This window comes from Tenrec ecaudatus, chromosome 14, assembly GCF_050624435.1.
Source record: "Tenrec ecaudatus isolate mTenEca1 chromosome 14, mTenEca1.hap1, whole genome shotgun sequence".
NCBI classification, from domain to species: domain Eukaryota; kingdom Metazoa; phylum Chordata; class Mammalia; order Afrosoricida; family Tenrecidae; genus Tenrec; species Tenrec ecaudatus.
This window is the reverse complement of record NC_134543.1, coordinates 9,796,877-9,804,652: the sequence shown is the minus strand read 5'-3', so window position 1 is coordinate 9,804,652 and position 7,776 is coordinate 9,796,877.

Here is a 7,776-nt window from a genome sequence, read left to right as displayed (position 1 = left end):
AAAATGGGCACATTAACACCCCCCAGAGCAATGCCGCCCAGAAAGCATTCAGGGCTGCCTTGTCTCCCAGCCCCAAGCCAACAGCAGCCGGACTGCGGTAGCCCATGGGCAGGAGCCCTGGATCTGGGCCACCTGTCAGTCAGGGTGGGGCCAGGGGGTCTCAGTGAGAGAGGTTCCACTGCATTTGGTCCTCAGCTTGGGGGAGAGGCGGCTCTTGAAAATGAGGGGCACTTCCTCAGAGCCAGGTCTTTGGTGGTCAAGAAGACCCCATCCTTCCTGCAGGGGTCTGTGCCCTTGTTGCTTATTGGGGGGTGCAGGGCCAGAAGCAACCTGAGCACCCTAGCCACAGAGGGGCCCCCTGCACCTGGGCAGTCAGTTGGAACTGGGCAGACTGTAACGAATCTGGACAGGTTTCCTAGTTTGGCTCCCCAGCCCCCTCTGCTCCTCCCGGCCCCCAACCCCAACTGGCTCCTCCCCGTCCCCCACCCCCGACCCCCCTCCTCCCCTCCCGTGAACCCAGAGGCGCTCGCAGGCACGCACGCACGCACTCTGGGCAGTCTCCTCCTGGCACGCTGACCAATCCGCCCAGTTTCGACACCCAGGTGGACTCTCATTCCTCCAGGCTGCGTCCTCTGCCTGGTAGGCAGCATACCGGAAGTGTCTGGCTCATTCACACTTCCTTGTTTTCTTTCCCTCCTCCCTCACACTCAGAGAAAACCCAGGGGCTCAGTACCCAGAAGGGCCACACCGTCAGCAGGAGGACTGAACCACAGCGCCGAGGCTCCGCCCACCCACGGAAATAAACAGAATGCACGGGCCGTCAGAGTTAACCTTCGGGGACCCTTGGGACAAAGCTATGCACCCACTAATGTAGGAGACTGACCTCTCTAGCCCTGGTGGTGTAGTGCTCACCGTTCGGGCTGTAATCCACATGGTTGGCAGTTCAAAATCAGCAGCAGCTCCTTGGAAGAAAGATGGGGCGTTCTACTCCCATTAAGTCGGTAGAGAATGAGTCCTGCTCAGCTGCCATGACCACTCTGGGTGTTGCCATGGTGATTGTAGTAGAAGAAGCCCCTTTAAGATCTCTCTCCTCTCTGTGGTCCCTGGGGACGCACATACACAGAGCTTTACAATGGCAGCACTCCATTCTCACGACCCCACCCAGCCCCAGGACACTGCCCCTTGCCCCTCTCTGAGACACCCGGGGACGGGTGGCCAGACTCAGCCCTGCAGGGGGACCCAGCAGGACATTGGACTTGTTTTTCAGAACAAGTGGGTGTGGGGGGCTCAGGTCACAGGGAGCAATAGGGCTTCTAGGACTTGCCTCATGTGGACCTTGGGCTTAGCTCTGTTGACTTCTGATCTTATTGACTCAGCAGTGTTTGTTTGCTGGGTCGAATCCGATCTCTGGCCCCTCTAACCTGGAGCTTCTGCAGTGTCTGCGGCGGGCCAGGCACTGCTGTAAACGCACAGACCCACGCAGTGGGCGCCCTAGTGTGGGCAGGGAAGCTGAGGCACAGAGAGCTACCACAACGCTGAAAATACAGCCAGTCTGCCTCCCACTTCCCCTCCTCCCTGCCCTCCTCCCCTATCTACAGCCAGCTCCTGGCTTCCTGTCTCTCAAGCCTCCTGTGGCTGCTCTTCATCCGGGCACCCACTAAACACCAGAGTGCCAGGAAGGGGACTGAGCCCACGTTGGCAAAGGTGAAAAACTGGGGTCTGTGCAGGTCCATTGTGTCAGACGTTCAGGGTGGGGAGGACGTGGAGTAGTGGGAGGGCGGGTTCCCAAGCAGAAGCCAGATGCAGGGCCGCAGATGTGGGGCATTGCCTGGAAGTGGAGAGCCAGGGAGGCCCTGGGGTTCTTGGGGGGACTCCAGGGTTTCCCTCCCCCTTGCTGGGAAGGAGCAGCTTCTCCAAAGGCAGGTGACACAGTGCCCAGATGGGGGATCTGGAAACTTGGTTTCTGTGGCTTGCTCCTGGCTGCCCAGCTCTGCTCCGGGCTCAGGGCCTTAGTACCTTCTGCCAGCCTCCTTCCAGGCACTGGCTTGGTTGGTGGGGAGAGCCAGCCCCTCTGGGAAACAGGCTTCTCCTGCAGCCCTTCCCAGCGGGCCGCCTGACCTCCAGTCTCCCCGGTCTGGTCCGAGGCACCTGGCCGCCCCCGTCCAGCCTCAGCCTTGACACCCCCCGGGTGGTTCCTGATGATGGCGTCATGTCTGACTTATGTCCCCCTCAGCCCCGTGCTCATCAGAACACAACGCTATTCAGTTCCAAGGGCCTCCTCTCCCGGCACCACATCCAGCAGTGCGCTGCTGTCACCATAGGGTGTTCACTGTCTTGTTTTCAGACATAGAACTCCAGTCCTTTCTTCCTAGTCTCTCTTAGACTGGAACCTGTGCACCCCAGTGACTGATGATGTTCCTTTCTGCCTCACCGCAGCTCACCAGCCACAGCAGCATGACAGATGGGCCCACAGGTGGCGAGATCACCCTAAATCACAGAGCACGGAGTCTGTCCCCCTGGTCTTCTCTGCATCACTCAGCCTCCTCGTGGGTGGCCCTCCAAGCTGCTGGCTCCTAGTCTCCTGCCCGCTTGCTCTCCAGGTCTGCTCTTCCCCGAGGCAGGGCAGAGGGTACCGTCCCACCCCCTCAGAGAAGTTCACACAGGAACGCCCGGGGCCCGTGAGCCCTGTGCCTTAACTGGCCAAAGGGACTTTGAGAAGTGGTCAGGTTTGGGGATCTTCAAGCAGGAGCTTTTCCCGGGTCAGCCATGTGACTTCGAGGTCACCACCCCCCGGGCTGCTTGTAGGGAAGACGGAAGGGCCAGCGTCCCAGAAGGAGTGGGGTGCCTGCAGCAGGAAGGGGCATGAGGAAAAGGACTCAGGGATCTTGAGAAGGTGGAAGCACAGGGAAAGGGGCCCCCCAAGGTCCCCAGAAGGCACACAGCCCTGTTTCTAGAACCTTGAGGGAGCAAGCTTGTGTTAAGTGTGCGGTGCTTGTTACAGCAGCAAGAGGGAGCGCCTATGGGTCCCAACCCCTCTCTGCGTTTCCTTGGGGCCCACCCAGTGCAGCTCCAACCCCAGGTCAGTCTGGCCACCCTCTGTGCCCCACCTTCCCAGGCCTGGTGCAGAGGGTCCCTCCTGGCTTCTTGTTGCTGTCAGAATGAGGTCTCGGTGTCCTAGCACGGCACTCGGTGTCAAGTCCAATGCCCTCTCCCAGGCTCATCTGGACCGGTACTCTGCACCCCTGACTTCAAAAACCAAAACTGAACTCACTGCCATCGAGTAGATGCCAACTCATAGCAACCCTATAGGGCAGGAGAGAACTACGCCTGTGAGCTTCCACGACTCTAACTCTTTATGGGAGTAGAAAACCCTGTCTTTCTCCCTCAAAGTAGCTAGCGGTCTTGAACTGCTGACCTTGTTGTAGCTGTCCAGTGCTTATCCACTAGGCCACCAGGGATGCTCAGGGGCTGGTAAATGCAGCCGAGGTGCCCAAGACCACTCAAAATTGTATCCCTACTTCCTCTGTCCCCTGGGAGGACAGCAGAGCCAGGGCCGGAATGCCCAATGCACACAGCCTTCCCGTGTAAGCCTCCCCTCCCCAGTCCAGGACAGGAACTGCGTCAGTCTCCACCTTGTACCTGCCCGCTGCACTCTCCTGGTCTCAGGCTTCACCTGAGAGGACTGCTTGGTGCTTGGCTAGGCCTTCCTGCCAGGACAGGAGACAGAGTCCCCTCCCCCTCTCCCAACCGCTCAGAGTACAATCTCAGACAAAGCAAAGCTGTTTTCTGATTGGCTTCCAGGTGCCACCATGCCCTCTGTCTGCAAAAACTGGGCTCCTCCTAAGGGCTGTGCAAGGAGGTGTCATCTTACCACTGGGCAGGTGAGTGAACTCTGGACACCTCTCTGGAATCCCCCTGCCTTCCCACACCTGCACGCTCCTCCCCTAATCTACCTGCCTTCCCCTCTTCCCCCACCTTCACGTTGTTTGTACAGATGTGAAGTTTGCATGCCACGGACCGGAAGTCGGGATGACTCAGTTCAGTCCTGTGCACGCCTGTGCATCTGTGTTGCTGCCAACCCGACCCACAGGTGAGCTTGCCCTGCCAGCCCCCTAAATCAGTCCAGCGCAAGTTCATTCCACTTCTGACTTCTTACCCCAGAGGCTGGTGTCAATCCTTCTAGAGCAGTGATCCTCAACCTTCCTAACGCCGTGCCCATTTCATACAGTTCCTCATGTGGTGGTGACCCCCGCAACCATCAAATTATTTTCATTGCTGCTTTCTCACTGTCCTTTTGCTACTATTATAAATTGGGCGACCCCTGTGAAAGGGTCATTCGAGCCCCAAAGGGGTCTCGACCCACAGGTTGAGAACCGCTGTTCTAGAACTTTTTGTCAATATAAACGAAATATTTTGGTTGCATGCTGGGCTGCTAACCAAAAGGTCGGTGGTTGGAATCCACCAACAGCTTCATGAGAGAGAGATGAGGCTCAGTTTCTATAAAGATCATTATTGCCCTGGTTTGCAAATGGCTGTGGATGTCAGTGGAAACCCCAGATCCATTTCTCAGGGTGCACACTGGGTGAAGGCTCCAGTGACCCCTCTGACCATCTTCCAGGCCTGGGACCAGCTTCGCTGTCAGCCAGAGAGCACCGTGAAGTCCATGGTGGCAGACGGCGTCAGGTGAAAGTGTGTCACCTGATCTCTGCTCTCCCTTCTGACCCATTTTAAAGTTGTTTCCCGTTTTATTGTTTATTGTCAGCTTTCTTTGCGATTGCGGTTTTCCTGTTTTGTCTAGTCACCTCTGGTTCGTTCCTGTTCAGTATGATTTTCTGTTTATGAAATCCAGGAGAGGGACTACGAGGTGATCTTGACTTAGGGGCATGGAGGGGGAAGGACGGGGAATGGGGAGCCAACAACAATGAGGAGGGGAAGAAAACATTCTGGAATGGGTTGTGGTACCTACGGCACCTCTCTCCTTGGTAGGCAGGGACGACATTGAACGAGATGAGAAGTCAATGCCCAGAAAAGTCTTTTTAAAAAAACAGGAAGTTACTGTTAGATGTGGTGAAGTTGGTTCCGACTCCTACCAGGCCTGCACACCCGGAATGAAACACTGCCCGTGCCTGCGCCACCCCCAGCATGGCGAGGTTGCAGCCTGGGCTGCAGCGACTGTGTCCATCTAGCTTGTCAAGGGTCTTCCTCCTTTCACTGGCAAGACATGATGTCTTTTTCCAGGGACTCGTCTCCCCTGAGTCTGTGGGACAAAGTCTTGCCATTCTTTATACGGAGAAGCACCAGGGGTTCCACTTCCTGAGATGGATGTGCTCATTCCTCTGCAGTCCTGGGGGCAGCCTGACTGCCCCTCTTCCACAGAGAGGACAGCTTTGGAAGCCTTCCGAGTACAGCCACGGTGGCAAAGGGGTTAAGGTCTTTCGGTGTCTAGACTTTCAGCATGGTGTGTTTGAAAGCTTAGGCCCACAGTTGGTACCTGCTTGTGGAGGACCGTTGTGTGGTAGGAGCATGTCACAACCAAAGTATCTGTTCACTGGTGATGGGCATTGGAGTTGTTTCAGATGTTGATTTGAATAAAGCTTCTGTGAGCATTCCCGTCCGTCCGTGGTGGCTGTGTTTGTATTTGTCTCTGGGCGGACGCCTAGGTAAAGGGGAGAGGATGTCAAACTTGGTAAGAAACGTCTCTCTCTTCTCTCCGCTAGCCTCTCCCTGCTGACTGGAGGCTTTGGGGGGAATAGAGTGGAGATGCAGCCAGACGGACGGAGTTCAAATCCCCGATCTGCCACTGGCGATGCTTGGTGTCGCAGTCAGTGCCGGTGCAATGATCCCGTGTGCACAGAGCAAAACACTGCCCACTGCTGACCCGCCCCCACACTCGCTCCTGTGTTTGAGCCATGGCTGCAGTCCAGGGGTCACTCCATCTCCTTGAGGATCTTCCTCTTTTTCAAGTGCCCTCAAGTTTGCCAAGGAAGATGTCCTTCCCCGAGGCTGCTCCGTCCTGATCACATGCCCCAAGTACACAACGAGACCCAGTCTCGCACCCTCCCTTCGGAGCATTGTGGCCGGACTTCGTCCAAGACAGAGAGGCTTGTCCTTCTGGCCGTCCACGCTATGGTCAGTGTTCTTCGCCAACACTGGAAATCATCCACACCAGCTCCTTTCTGGTCTTCCTCATTCACTGACCAGCTTTTGCACCCACGAGACAATGGAAAACAAAACAAAAACTCTGTGGCTTGGATCAGACCCATTGCAGGTCTCAAAGGGACATCTTTGTTCTTTAACGCTTGAAACAGGGCTGTGCAGCAGATTTGCCCAAAGAAACACCCGTTTGATCTTTTTGATGATGGCTTTCATGGACTTTGATCTTAGAGCCAAATAAGGCTTATCATTGACAACTTTGATTGTTTTCCCCATTTATCATGAAGTTGATCGTTGGCCCAGTTGTGATCATTTTTATATCTCTGTATGTTGTGAGCATTTTTTGGGGGGGGAGGTAAAAATCTTTTTTTTCTTTTCTTTTTTTATGTTTTATTAGAGGCTTATACAACTCTTATCACAATCCATACATATACATACATCAATTGTATAAAGCACATCTGCACATTCCCTGCCCCAGTCATTCTCAAAGCATTTGCTCTCCACTTAAGCCCTTTGCATCAGGTCCTCTTTTTTTTTCTCTCCTCCCTCCCCGCTCCCCTCTCCCTCATGTGCCCTTGGTAATTTATACATTGTTATTTTGTCATATCTTGCCCTATCCGGAGTCTCCCTTCCCCCCCTTCTCTGCCGTCCATCTCCCAGGGAGGAGGTCACATGTGGATCCTTGTAATCAGTTCCCCATTTCCAACCCACTCACCCTCCACTCTCCCAGCATCGCCCCTCACACCGTTGGTCCTGAAGGTATCATCCACCCTGGATTCCCTGTGCCTCCAGCCCCCATATGCACCAGTGTACAGCCTCTGTCCTATCCAGTCCTGCAAGGTAGAATTCGGATCATAGTAGTTGGGGGGAGGAAGCATCCGGGATCTGGGGGAAAGCTGTGTTCTTCATCGGTACTACCTCGCACCCTGACTGACCCATCTCCTCTCCTAAACCCCTCTATGAGGGGATCTCCAGTGGCCAACACTTGAGCCTTGGGTATCCACTCTGCTCTTCCCCCTTCATTCAATATGGTATATATATATATATACACACATATATATGTATATATTTTTTGCATGATGCCTTATACCTGGTCCCTTTGGCACCTCATGATCGCACTGGCTGATATGCTTCTTCCATGTGGGCTTTTTTGCTTCTGAGCTAGATGGCCGCTTGTTCACCTTCAAGCCTTTAAGACCCCAGACACTATCTCTTTTGATAGCTGAGCACCATCAGCTTTCTTCGCCACATATGCTTATGCACCCATTTGTCTTCGGTGATCGTATCATGGAGGTGTGCAGCCAATGATATGATTTTTTGTTCTTTGATGCCTGGTAACTGATCCCTTCAGGACCACGCGATCACACAGGCTGGTGTGTTCTTCCATGTGGGCTTTGTTGCTTCTGAGCTAGATGGCCACTTGTTTATCTTCAAGCCTTTAAGACCCCAGTCACTATCTCTTTTGATAGCCGGGAACCATCAGCTTTCTTCACCACATTTACTTGTTCACCTGCTTTGGCTTCAGCAGTTGTGTCAGGAGAGTGAGCATCAGAGAGTGCCAATTTAATAAAAGAGAGTATTCATGCATTGAGGGAGTGCTTGAGTAGAGGCCCAAGGTCCTTC